This window comes from Microcebus murinus, chromosome 19, assembly GCF_040939455.1.
Source record: "Microcebus murinus isolate Inina chromosome 19, M.murinus_Inina_mat1.0, whole genome shotgun sequence".
In the NCBI taxonomy this organism is placed as follows: Eukaryota; Metazoa; Chordata; class Mammalia; order Primates; family Cheirogaleidae; genus Microcebus; species Microcebus murinus.
The window spans coordinates 12433298-12447691 of NC_134122.1; the positions used below are offsets into that span (position 1 = coordinate 12433298).

The 14394-nt window shown below is 46.4% G+C and overlaps 1 protein-coding gene across 2 annotated transcripts in view; it reads right to left on the reverse strand.

Moving 5' to 3' along the window:
* TMC5 (transmembrane channel like 5) overlaps positions 1–8099 on the reverse strand; it is a 73464-nt gene extending 65365 nt beyond the window's left edge. Inside the window, exons 1-2 of one of the 2 annotated variants that reach the window (XM_075995136.1) lie at positions 7728–8099; positions 643–763 (exon numbers count right to left, since the gene is read on the reverse strand). The gene's annotated coding sequence lies outside the window, so the exon portion shown is untranslated. The remainder of the gene's footprint in view (positions 1–642; positions 764–7727) is intronic. The other variant, XM_020281294.2, reaches the window with a different exon arrangement.
* Between the last annotated feature and the right edge of the window lie 6295 nt (positions 8100–14394).

The following is a 14394-nucleotide window of genomic DNA, read 5'->3' on the forward strand; positions in this document are numbered from 1 at the left end:
AGTGGTTCTCAACAGGGGGGATGATTTTGCCCCCAAGTGACATCTGGCAAATTTTGGGTTGTCATAAATGGGGCGAGTGTGTGTGCTACTGGCATCTAGCGGGTGGAGGCCAGGGACACCGCTGAACATCCTGCAGTGCACAGGACGGCCCCCACCCACAGCAGAGAATGATCTGGGCCAGCATAACAATAGTGCAAAAGTTGAGATATCCTGATTTATAACTCCAAAAGAAATGACTAAACATAAATACTAAAACACAACTAGAACGGAACAAAATGTGAAAAGGAAGAGAAAAGAAAGGAGAAAAATCTAAGTGAGCTAAATTCCGGAGTTTTCGTACAACAGAGTCAGCACCTGCGCTCTGTGTATGATGGAGAAAGACATCGTTTAGATTGTTGGTGGTAACCAGGGAAAGAACTAGAACCAGCAGTGGCTAACGGTGGTTACCTCCATGGCTCGGGATTTGGTATAAGAGACAGGATAAGGAGGCTCTTAACTTTTATCGTCTACTGTTCTGCATCATTTGAAATAATTTTCGTCATGAACATATCTCTTACAACTTTTTGAAAATGAAAAATGTGATGTCTAAAAATCCAAATAAAAAAGACAAGCAAATTAAGTAAGGACTTAAAAAATACAAACCCATAGGCCAGACGCGGTGGCTCACGCCTGTAATCCTAGCACTCTGGGAGGCCGACGTAGGCGGATTGCTTGAGATCAGGAGTTCAAAACCAGCCTGAGCAAGAGCCAGACCCCATCTCTACTATAAATAGAAAGAAATTAATTAGCCAACTAATATATATAGAAAAAATTAGCCGGGCATGGTGGCGCATGCCTGTAGTCCCAGCTACTTGGGAGGCTGAGGCAGCAGGGTTGCTGGAGGCCAGGAGTTTGAGGTTGCTGTGAGCTAGGCTGACGCCACGGCACTCACTCTAGCCTGGACAACAAAGCGAGACTCTGTCTCAAAAAAAAAAAAAAAAATACAAACCCATGACTGGTGGAGGTTCCTGAGAAATCATAGCCCCTAAGTCAGCAGAGATGCCTGCACAGTGGTTGGGAAGCAGTGCCTTGGTGTTTCCTTTGGCATGTACTGTCCTAAATGGCCCTCCTTCATCCCCCTTGGGGAAGCAAATGATCTTTTTTTCTACTCTGATTTGTTCAACATTCACTTCTTGAATTCTGCCACCTTGTTGCCCGTGTGGAGTAAATATGATGTCAAGCTTGGGAAGTTTCTCGATGCAGTGCTGTTCGCAACAAGGCCAGGACTAGGCTAAGGGAGCAAGACAGGTGCTAGCCTAGGACGCAGAATTAAAGGGGGCTCAGGCCGAGCACTGTGGCTCATGCCTGTAATCCCAGCACTTTGGGAGGCCGAGGTGGGAGGGTCACTTGAGGCCAGGAGTTCAAGACCAACCTGAGCAATATATTGAGGCCCCATATCTAAAAATAAAAATAAAAATGAGCTAGGCATGGTGGCGTGTGCCTGTAGTCCCAGATATCGAGGAGGCTGAGGCAGGAGGATCACCTGAGGTTGCAGTAAGCTATGATGGCACCACTGCACTCCAGCCTGGGAGACAGAGTGAAACCCAGTCTCAAAAAAAAATTAAAATTAAAAAATAGTTTTAGGCTGGGCGTGGTGGCTCATACCTATAAGCCTAGCATTCTGGGAGGCTGAGGCAGGAGGATCACTTGAGCTCAAGAGTTTGAGACCAGCCTGAGCAAGAGTGAGACCCCATCTCTATTAAAAATAGAAAAATTAGCCAGGCATGGTGGTGCACACCTGTAGTCCCAGCTACTTGGGAGCCTGATACAGGAGATCGCTTGAGCCCAGGAGTTTGAGGTTGCAGTGAGCTAGGATGACACCACCGCACACTAGCCTGGGCAACAGAGCAAGACTGTCTCCAAAAAAAAAAAAGCTTTTAAAATGAGTGACTTTGTTATAAAATAATAATAATAAAGGGAGCCCCAAATCCCAGTAATCAGGACAAATAATATGTTCATACAATATTTTAAAAAATAAAAATAAATGCAACAGAATCCGGAGGAGGATCAAGATGGTGGACGAGAAACACCGCCAGAAAGAGTGTCTCTGCAGAAAAGACAGATTCTAGCAGAAATTAGAAAAAAGAAGCAAGAAAGCTAGCATACAGCAGACGAGGGCCGGAAGGAGGGGTACCTGAGACCCCGGGAGACTCCACGGGAGGAAGCTGCGGAGGAAAACGGGAAGCTGAGACCGCCGGAGCAGCCCGGAGACCAGCGGGAAGGGTAGGTGGATAATTCACCTTTCCCCTCCCCTGCATTTGGGACTGCTGGTGGGCTCCCCAGCGGGTGGAGAGACCTGCGGACACCAGCCCAGAGATGGCCACCGCCAGCTAGCGGTGAGCCTGTAGCGGACGCGGCACCAGGCTCCCAAATCCCTCCGGGCACCTCCGTGTGCACAGACCCGAGCCTCGCGGCAGGCGCCATATTGCCTCCTCCTCCCCTCCGCCAACCCTACCTGCGGCTGCCCAGAGAGACAATACAGCCACCAGCTGTATTGGGGAAGAGGCAGAGGCACCTCCAGGGAACGGGACCTTCCCTTTTGGGACCCTACAGCTGACTAAGGGGAACTCAGACTGTGAGGTCCCTACTCGCCAGCCCTCCCAGATGCTGCTGGCACGGTGTTCCCAGGAGAACGGTGCCGACTCAGAGGCTGAGAGACACAGACACAGCTTGGGCTCCCTGTGGGTGAATTGGGACTGGAAATCCTCTCCCTGGTGGGGATACAGTTTGAACTCTGGGACCCAGAGGTCGGACCTGCAGACCAGATCCCGTGCACCGAGGGCTAGCATTGCCCGGGGCACAGAAGGGATATTTGTGAACAGCCTGCTGAGGTGTGTGTGCCTTCAGGGGTAGATCAGCATCCTAGAGGGCAACCCTCCTCCCAAAGGGAGGCCGTGTGCCCAGCCCAGGTGGCGTTCCTGCGCAGGGAACCTCCCCGCTGGCATCACAATCTGGGGAGGCCTGGTGGTGTGTGGTCTGGCCTGCTGGCAGAGGCCCAGGAGTAGCTGCGGAGTTGGGGAGGGTGGAAAGAAGCGAGGCCCCCTCCAGACTGCGGGTCTCAGACAGTCCCACCCCCACAAGCAGACTTTCTGGCTGAGCAGGACCATTCCAGCCCCGCCCTGACAGCTTTTCCTGGAAGCAGAGAACAGAACTTTGACCCCTTGGTGGTGCCTGAGGGCAGGCTTACCCAACCCAGCTCCGCCCAGAACAAGAGCTGTTAACAGGACACAAAATCAACAGTATAGCCTGTTCCTCCAAGAAAGCGCCACCTACTGAAGGGATGGCATCCTGCACAGCCTTTTCACGGCACCCACTGACTCATTCATTATACAGGGAGTGGTCCAATCTCACCCAGACACCACCTAACGGCTCAGAAACTAAACAAGGCGTGTGAATACCCAAACAGAAACCTAAAGGAAAGAAACAACAACTGATTGACATGGGAAGAAATCAGCGAAAGAACTCAGGAAATATGAAGAACCAAACGGAAAACACACCCCCAAAGAGGAGCACCAGCCCAAATCAGGCAACCAAAATGACAGAAGAGGAATTTCGTATGTGGATCATAAGAACACTCACCGAACTGCAACAACAACTCAATAACCAACACAAAGAAACCACCAAAAGCCTCCAGGACCTAGAACAAAAGTTCACTAAAGAAATAGACACAATGAAGAAAACTTTAACCGAACTCCTGGAAATGAAGAATCAATTCAGGGAACTACAAAATACAGTGGAAAGTCTCAAGAACAGGGTAGATCAAACAGAAGAAAGAATCTCAGAGATTGAAGATAACACCCTCCAACTAAATAAAACCATCACAGAGATAGAGCAGAGAAACAAGAGAAAAGAGCAAAGCCTACAAGAGATGTGGGATTATGTGAAGAAACCTAATGTGAGGGTCATAGGGTTACCAGAAGGGGAAGAGGACAACACCCAAGGGTTGGACAAGCTATTTGAAGATATAATAGAGGAAAATTTCCCAGGCCTTGCTCAAAATCTCAATATACAAGTTCAAAAAGCTCAGGGGACCCCTGGGAGATTCAATGCAAACAGGAAGACATCATGACATGCAGTCATCAGACTGACCAAAATATCAACTAAAGAGTCCCTTCTAAGAGCTGTAAGATGAAAGAAGCAAGTGACATACAAGGGAAAGCCAATTCGAATAACACCAGACTTCTCTAATGAGACTTTACAAGCAAGGAGAGACTGGGGCCCCATTCTCACTCTTCTGAAACAAAACAATGCCCACCCTAGAATCTTATTCCCTGCAAAACTAAGCTTCATATATGAAGGAGAAATAAAGACATTCTCAGACAAGCAAAGTCTCAGAGAATTCACCAAGACAAGACCAGCCCTACAAGAATTACTCAAAACAGTGTTACGCACGGAACACCATAATAAAAACTCACGAATATAAAAACAACCAAAACCAAAAGATTAAAGGCCAGATAATACAATGGCTCAGGAGAGAAATCAAAGCAACAACATACAACCCAACAGAATGAACAATAATCTACCTTACCTATCAGTTCTCTCAATAAATGTGAATGGCTTAAACTCTCCACTCAAGAGACATAGGCTGGCTGAATGGATAAGAAAATACAGGCCAAGTATATGCTGTCTTCAGGAAACACATCTAACCTGCAAGGATGCATATAGACTAAAAGTAAAAGGGTAGATATCAGTATTCCAGGCAAGTGGAAGCCAAAAGAAGGCTGGCGTGGCAGTTCTAATTTCAGACGATTTAGTTTTTAAACCAACAAAAGTAGTGAAAGACAAAGAGGGTCATTATATAATGGTGAAGGGTACACTTCAACAAGAAGAGATAACAATTTTAAATATATATGCACCCAACTTAGGTGCACCCAGTTTCATAAAGCAAACCTTACTGGATCTAAGCAAATGGATTAATAGCAACTACATAATCACCGGAGATTTCAACAGCCCACTGACGGCACAAGACAGATCCTCCAAACAGAAAATTAATAAAGAAATAATGGACTTAAACAAAACCTTGGAACAACTGGGTCTGACTGACATCTACAGGACATTCTACCCAAAATCCACTGAATATACGTCCTTCTCATCAGCTCACGGGACATTCTCTAAGATTGACCATATCCTAGGACACAAAGTAAATCTCAAGAAATTTAAAAAAATAGAAATCATACCATGTACCTTCTCAGATCACAGTGGAATAAAAGTAGAAATCAACCCTAACAGAAACTCACATTTCTACACAAAAACGTGGAAAGTAAACAACCTCCTACTAAATGATTACTTCATAAATGAAGAAATCGAGATGGAAATAAAAAAATTCTATACTCCTACACTGATGGTGGGAATGCAAATTAGTTCAACCTCTGTGGAAAGCAATATGGAGATACCTTAAAGCGATACAAGTGAATCTACCATTTGATCCAGCAATCCCATTGCTGGGCATCTACCCAAAAGATCCAAAGACACTCTACAAAAAAGACACCTGCACTCGAATGTTTATAGCAGCACAATTCATAATTGCAAGGCTGTGGAAACAGCCCAAGTGCCCATCAATCCAAGAATGGATTAATAAAATGTGGTATATGTATACCATGGAGTACTATTCAGCTCTAAGAAACAATGGTGATATAGCACATCTTATATTTTCCTGGTTAGAGCTGGAACCCATACTATTAAGTGAAGTTCCCAAGAATGGAAAAAGTAGCACCACATATACTCACCAGCAAATTGGTATTAACTGAACAGCACCTAAGTGGTCACATAGGTACCGCAGTAATAGGGTATTGGGCAGGGGGGAGGGGGGCGGGTATATATATATATAATGAGTGAGATGTGCACCATCTGGGGGATGGTCATGCTGGAAACTCAGACTTGTGGGGGGAGGGGGGAAATGGGCATTTATTGAAACCTTGAAATCTGTACCCCCATAATATGCCGAAATAAAAAAAATAAAAATAAATAAATAAATAAAAAGTTAAGACTTAAAAAAAAATGCAACAGAATCGGTGATGAAATTTTCAATAAGGACAGGATCAAAATGACTGCTCTGTCTTTGCCCCAAGCCCATGTGGCTCAGTTCCACATGGATTGGCAGGTACCTGTGATCCAGGTGTTCCATGAGTCCCACCCTGCCATGCACTGCCATCTCATCCCACAAATGACAGCTCTTAGGACAAAGCAAACCTTCTTCTTGGAAACCACCGCCCACCTCCTCTCATTTTAAGGCCTTTCCTCTGCTCATATAATTTATTACTCACGTCTCTTGTGGAGGAGAGAATTCCATTTCTCCTTTGGAAAGCCACTATTTTGCCATTAATGTGGGTTCTAATACATCAAAGTTTGGTAACTGTAATTATAGGCTCCCAATTCTTCTTGTGAATTATAGAAATAGGATTTTTTTTTCACTTTTTAATGATACCCAGATTCAAATGCCATAGGAACTTGTTTGTTCTAGCATTTGTGAAAACAAGGAAATATTATTTCTTTCCCTATGGTTATTTCTCTTCCCATGAATCTTTCGCAGAAATGACCCCACCTAATGATTAGCATTCCAGGAACTGGAGCTTATCTCTGGGAACACTGAACTTTAGGTGGCCGGAAACCACCTGAACAATAATAGAGTCACCTCCTGACACCCCATTCCCAGAAATTGTAGCAAATAGAATTCAACGAGTGATTCGTTGAACTTTTATACTTTCAACCTGACCTTGTCTTCTGTGGAGAAGACCTTTCCTGCCAAAACATGACTATAACCCCCCTTTTGACATTCATCTGCACTGAGCTTTTCTTCTCTCCAGTGCAGAAGGAGTCTAGTCAAACAACAGCAACACCAACAATAACAAGCATAAAGACAGCACCATTCATTGAGTGATTACATGAGTACCAGGCCTGGTGTTCTGCCCTTCACATTCATTAGCAGTTGTATCCTCCAACAACTTTATGGGGAGATATTATTTTATGATGATTCCATTGGGGCCAAGAGAGCTTAAGTAACTTACCCAAGGTCACACAGCTAACCAGGGGAAGAATGGGATTCAAACCTATGCCTCTTTGACTGCAGGCCCTGAAGTTTGGTTATCACCATCATCAACATCCTTGTCATCAGAGCAAGTAGAGAAGGATGAGAAAGAGGAAGAGGAGGAGAAGAACGGAAAGGTAACATTTATTGAGTGCTTACAGTGCACCATATTTTCTTATTAGCTCTGATATCAAACCGTGGAGATGGGAGTTGTCAGCATACTCCCCATTCTACAGCCAAGTAAACCAAGGCCAGAAAGGCACAACAGCTCACACAGAGTCTCACAGTTAGGTCAGGGAAGCCCAGATTCCAACCCGAGCTCCAGGGCTTGCTCTCATCAACACTCTCTCTCCCCTCTCACTTCCCCAGAGTCCTTCTTTCCTCTAACACAGGGGACCCCAGCCTATGGTGAGCTGTATAATTATTTCATTATATAATAGAAACAAAGTGCACAATAAATGTAATGTGCTTGAATCATCCCTAAACCATACCCCTCCTCCCCAGTCAGTGGGAAAACTGTCTTCCGTGAAAACAGTCCCTGGTGCCAAAAAGGTTGGGGACCGCTGCTGTAACAGATATTTATTGTGCATCTATTCTGTCCCTACATGACAAGCAACAGGACAGCCTCAGTTTCTGTCCCCTCCTTCAGAGCGCCCTGTCTTACCTGCCGTCAGTCCTGTAGAAATATCCAGATGAGTTTTATCTCCGCTCTGTGGTCCAAAGCCAGGGAGACAGACTTTCGTTTTGTATACTAACCCGTAAGGCCCATCTTTTTCTGCTTCTCTGCTGTGTCCCCATGAACACAGCGTCCCTTGCTGTCTTGGTCACGCCACTGGGCTGGGTGCCACCCAGCTCCTGGGGACAGGTTGTTTACCCAGCTTGTTGCAATTTTATGCTACCCTGGTTATCATCTCTTTCCTTGCCGGGCAGTATATAGCCAATGAATAAGCAGGTCTCACCTGGTTAAAGTGCAAATCAGTCTTCTACGCTCGGCATCACAACCACGTCTAGGGCCTCTGTGCGCTGGGTAGAAAGATCAAGCCCCAACTCAGGTCCCAGATTCTGCATTTCTTTCTTCCTGAACCCCAGCCCCTCCCTCTCATCAATATTCTTTTGGCATCAGCTCAATAAAAAGAGCAAAGTCCTTTTAGAGTTTTTTTTTTAGTGGTATGGGAAGAGACTACTTAAATTCATTTACCCAACAAAGCATTTTTCTGGAACAGAACGCTCCTCTAGACACCCCCAGGCACTGGCCACTTTGTTCTGCAGATACATTCCCTGGGGCAACATTCTGACTGCACAGGTTTAGCTCCATAATTATGATCACCAATGGCATGTCTCTTCCAGGTATAAAAAACAGGAAGTGTGAAACCAGGCAACATTTCAAGACAGTGGACTTGGATTTGAATCCTGACTCTAGCACTCTAAGACTCTAATGCCTCCACCCGTCTGAGCCTCAAGTTTCACCGCCCCCCAAATCTGTAAATTGGGAACAATATACTCTACCTGATTGGGTTGATTGGGGCTACCTGAGCTAACATTGGACTACTTTACTGTGCAGGTTATTTCTAGCCATCAAAGACTCAAGTTCCCAGAGATAAACCCTAACTGATGCAATGCTAATCCTCCACAAAGGGTTATTTCTGGGAAGGAGGCTTTGCATTTATATAGAAAGAAAGAAAAAAGTAGACAATCCAGGGCTGGGTAAGATTTCTGTACTTTTTCGAATGCCAGAACAAACAAGATCGTTTCCTATGGCATTTGAATCTGGGTGACTATCATTGAAAAGAAAAAAAGAAAGCCCTATTTCTATAATTCATGAAAAGAATTGGGGGCCTGCAGTTACCGTTCCCAATCTTTGGTGTATTAGCACCCCCAATACATGCAAATTAGTATCTTTCCAAAGGAGAAATGGAACTTTCTCCCGTGGCAGAGATTTGAGTTATAAATTGTACAATCAGAGGAAATGAGAGGAGGTGAGTGGTGGTCTCCAAGAAGATAATTTGATTTGCCCCAAGAATTGTCATTCCTGGGGTGAAACGACAGTACCTGGCAGCATGTGATTCCAGGAACACTTGGATCACAGGGCTCTGCCTGCCAATCAGCGTGGAACTGAGTCAAAAGGGCTTGAAGCAAGGACAAAGTAGTAATTTTGATCCTCTCATAGCTATAAGCCGGGACAGACAGCTGTCTGTTTGGGGGCCACTGTTCTGTGCAGCGTAGCATGTTTGGCAGGATCCCCATTAAATGCCAGCAGTATACTTCATCTCTACCCCACTTGCAAGTTATGACAACCAAAACTGACTTCAGGGATAGGCAAAATTGTCCCCAGCTGAGAACCACTGCTATAAATATTATAAAATTCCATGAACTTTGGACAGTGTCTCCTGACTCCCCATTGCATAAGACAAGGAAATTAGCACCTCGGTGTTTTCTCTAGTAGAGTTTCCTCCCCCTCCATTTCCCCCTTCTAGAAACCCTACCATATTTTTACATATTTCAGTTCAGGACACATATATTCTGCCCTACAAGCTATAGTTATGTGTTTCTTGCTTTGTCTGCAGGGGCACTGTACGTTGGCAACAGTGGCCGCTTCTGGAATGAGGAACTGGTGGTGGCTCGGGGCAGATATGGGGAGACAGATTTTTCAATATTTGCTTAGACATCCTTTGGATTTCATATCATGCGGCAGTGTAGCGTTTTCAAAAAATAGGTTAAATCTTGAAAATTTTCTCCTGTGAGTTGCATCCAATTTAGATAGTATGATCCCATATTTGTTAAAGACAAGCTAAAATAATCTCTATTACCATATCCAGGGGAAGGGGGAGAAACCTGGAGCAACATACATGAAATTTTCAACAGTGATTATCATCAGGGGATGAATTGGCAGAGCTTTTCACCTTCTGTGTAAATAGTTTTATGTGCCAGACACTGTGCTACATGCTTTCTAGACACGAATTCAGATCATCCCTCCAACAACCCTAGCAGGTCCTATTATTGTCCCCATTCTGAGGCTCTGAAGGCAACTTGCCGAAGTCTCAGAGCTGGGCATCACTCAGCGCTAGTATTAGAACCCAGGTCTGGCTGGATAACCACTCTACACCTGTCCTTCCCACCTGAAATCCTCCTCCCAAAAGCCTCACCTGCCGCGAGCTAGAGTGAACTGAGGCAGAGAGGACACTGTGCCCTGTTGTATAACTAGAGTAGCGGGTCCTCCAGACAGCCTCTCGGTGCCCTCGATGAAGAGTGTGGACATGGGGTGACAGCCCGCCCTCCGCAGAGAGTACAAGAGGCTTCTCAGGAATTTCCCAGGGGGTCAACAGGGGGCCTGGTTCTGTGGGAAGCTCTTTGTCACCTTGGCTCCTGCCATTCCACTCTTCCCTCCTTCTGCTCTAAGCAGACACACCTGCTGTGCAGTCCTTGCTCTTGTAGAGGGCGGCCGGTCACAGCCTTTACTATAGCTAATGTCGATTGACTGCCTGCTAGGTGCCAGGGAGCACCCTTCTGAGGGTTTCGTCTTCACTTAATTCCCGCAAAAACCATACGGGGTAGGTACCACTATTGTCCTCCTTTTACAGATAAGGACACTGAGGCACGGAGGAGTCAAATAACTGCCGTGATCACTCAGCCAGGAGGTGATGGACCTGCATTGTGCTTCAAGACCACACGGACTTTACCATCAAACAGATATGGGTTCAGATGTCGACTCTTCTACCGACCACCCAGGTACCATGGGGCAAGTTATCCAACGTCTGAACCTCAGTCTCTTCCTCAGTAGCCTGGGACTGGCAGGGGTTTCTGGGAGGATAAGAGGTGTTGCTTATTCATTCAGCAACCATTTCTGGAGCATCTACAGTGTGCCAGGCACTGGGGACGTGTCTGCAAACAAAACAGGAAAAAAAATCCTTTCTTTCTGGCGCGCGCACACACACACACATACACACACACATACACTAGTAGGGAAGCACTTACGTGTGCCAGCTCAGCCAGTCCTCACACCCCAGGCATTGTACCTGCTTCACAGGTAGGGGAAAGGGAGCCTCAGAAAACAGCTAACCCAAGTTCATCCTTCTGGGAAATGGTGGGACCTGGAGTTTGACTTCCTGGGTTCAAATCAAATCCTGCAGTTTCCATTTAATTGCTGTGGGCAAGTTACTTTACTTGTCTGAGCCCACATCTTCTGTGGGTAAAATGGGGCCAGGAGGACCCCATCTCAAGAGATTAACCCAGGGAAAATAACAACAAATAACATTTAGGAAGCACTTTTTGGGTCCCCAGCCCATAGAAGGCTCACAGAACCCCCATAAGGGAAGTCCTATGTTTAGCTCTTTTTGTACAGGAATGCAAACTGGAGCCCAGAGAGGGTAAGTAACTTGTCCAGAGATGCACAGAGCACAAACTGTGATTTCAAAGCTGGGCGCTCTGACCCACGTCGCCGCACAGAAGAAAAGCTCACCGGGTTGGTCAGGCACGGTGGAATAAACATCCGATTATTCTTTGCTTCTTGCAGCTGTGGGGCGGGCTGCAGGGGTGGGGGCTGTGGACTGTGAGCATTCCTCAGAAGCTTTCTTAACGCAGAGGACTAGTCCACCGCTCCCCACCCCGATTCCCGCCGCGGGTGGCTCTCCCTCCATGCTGGTACCCCACTCGGCCCGCTCCCTCCCGCTTCCCTGCCACCGCCGCCACACCTGGCCACCCCGCCGATGCCCCGCTTTGGGGACACGCCCGGCCGGGGCGCCCAGTTCTTCCCACCGATCCCCTCTGGGAACCAAGGCGGGGGCTCCGCCACGTTGCCCCTTCTCGGCCGACAGCCCCAGCGCTGGCCCGGCCCCGGCCTCACCTCCGAGCCCAAGTTCGCCGCCCCTGCGCCGGGCGCTCCCGCCGCCGCCGCCTGCGCTCGCCCGCCGGGCGCAGCGGCCACCCGGGTCCTGGGCAGCCCGCGGGCCGCGCGCCCTGGCGCGGGAGCCGGACTTCCTGCCTGGAGGGCCGGGCGCTTTCTTCTGGGCATTGAGCCAGTTCCTGAGCGCTGGGCTAGGACACCTGCTGGCATCTGAGACCTCTATTCACTGCCGAGTCTGCATTCGTTCTTTCCACGCACGGAGCGAACCGAGCCCAGCGCCCACCAGATGCCGCGCGCCCGCCGGGGGGCTGTGGGCTCCCAGAGGACCAGAAGGCGCGCGGGCTGGGGCTGCTCAATCCAGACCGTGGCCGCCAGCCACATCATCTAACCGTAAGAGAGATGATGGCCACCCACCGTAAGATAGATGCAAATCAGAACCACCATGAGATGTCACCTCAAATTTATTAGGATGCCCACTATCAAGAGAACACGTAGATATGTTGGCGGAAATTTGGAGAAACTGTGCTCTGCTGGTGGGAATTGGTAAAATTGGTGCAGCCCTGTGGAAAACAGTATGAAGGTTCCTCAAACAATTCAAAGTAGATTTTCCATATGATCCACTTCTGGGTCTACATCCAAAAAAATTCAAAGCAGGTTCTCAAAATGATATTTGCACACCCACGCTCATTGCAGCATTATTCACAATAGAAAGAGTTAGCATGAAAATGTGGTTATATAGTACCATGGAATATTTTGCAACCTTAGAAAAGAAGGAAATCCTGTTACATGCTACAAAATGCATGAACCTAAAGAATCTTATGCTTAGCCAAACCAGCTAGTCACGAAGGGACAGATACTGTGTGATTCCACTCATATGAAGTATCTAAAGAGATCAAAATCATAGAAATCCCCAGTGCATAGAAGTTTTAAAAAGTCATAGAAACAGAAAGTAGAGCCAGGCCAGTAGCATGTTATTAGCATGTAATCAAATTTTATTTTACTTAATAAGCACTTATATAACCCTTATGTGTGGCAGGCGCTGTATATATATAATATTATATATGCCACTCATTAGATCCTCACAGCAGCCCAAAGTGGCAGATCCTATTATGGTCCCTATTTTATAGATGAGGAGACTGAGTCACAGAGATTAAGTAATTTGCCTACTAGGGAGCTACAAGGGAGCTTGAGGCAGGAGAGTCGCTTGAGCTCAAGAGTTTGAAGCTGCAAAGAGCTATGATTGTGCCACCACCCTCCAGCTTGGGGGATGGAATGAAACCCTCCCTCTGTTTAAAAAAAAAAGTAGAAAGGTAATTGCCAAAGGCTTGAGGGAGGGATGAGGGAGAATTCGTGTTTAATAAACATTCATATTTCAGTTTTGCACAATGAAAAAGTTCTAGAGTATTGTTACACAACAGTGTGAACATCCCTTACACTACTGAATTATACACGTAAACACCAGTAAGATGGTGAATTTAATGTGATGTATTTTTACCACAATTTTTTTTTTTTTTAAACAGAGTCTCGCTCTGTTGCCCAGGCTAGAGTGAGTGCCGTGGTGTCAGCCTAGCTCACAGCAACCTCAAACTCCTGGGCTCAAGCAATCCTACTGCCTCAGCCTCTCGAGTAGCTGGGACTACAGGCATGCGCCTCTATGCCCAGCTAATTTTTTTTTCTATATATATTAGTTGGCCAATTAATTTCTTTCTATTTATACTAGAGATGAGATCTCGCTCTTGCTCAGGCTGGTTTCAAACTCCTGACCTTGAGCAATCCGCCTGCCTCGGCCTCCCAGAGTGCTATGATTACAGGCGTGAGCCACCATGCCTGGCCTACCACAATTTTTAATTTGTCATTATGGCATTATTATGACCTCAGTGTAATTGTGATTACTGCAAACAAGGAAGGGTACGTGGTGCTGTAAGAATTCATAATTGAGGGGACTTCCTGGGTGTCAGGGAAGGTTTCCCTAAGGAAATGATGTTTCCACCAGCATCTGGGTCCCAGTTAAAAATGAGTGTGTGGGAGGGGGAGGGGAGATGGAGGGAAATTTCACATGGCAAATCTAAATGTATTGCCTATAGTGCAGTTCTCTGCCCAGTTGAACTTTTCTGCTTTGTGAATAGAATCAATGATAATGATGACAATAACAACCAACATGTACTGAAAAATAATTCAATTAATTAATTTACATAGTAGTTAAGGGCAGGGGTTCTGAAGCCTCTGAAGAGGCTACTTGAGTTTGAATTCCAGTTCTGCTATATCCTCACCAGCTTTATTATCTTGGGCAAATTACTTAATCTCTGTGCCTCAGGCTTCCTCATCTGTAAAATAGGGACCATAATAGCATCTGCCACATTGGGCTGCAGTGAGGATCTAATAAGCGGCATATATAATATTATATATATATATATATATATACACACACACACACACACACACACAGTGCCTGCCACAGATAAGGGTTATATAAGTGCTTATTAAATAAAAT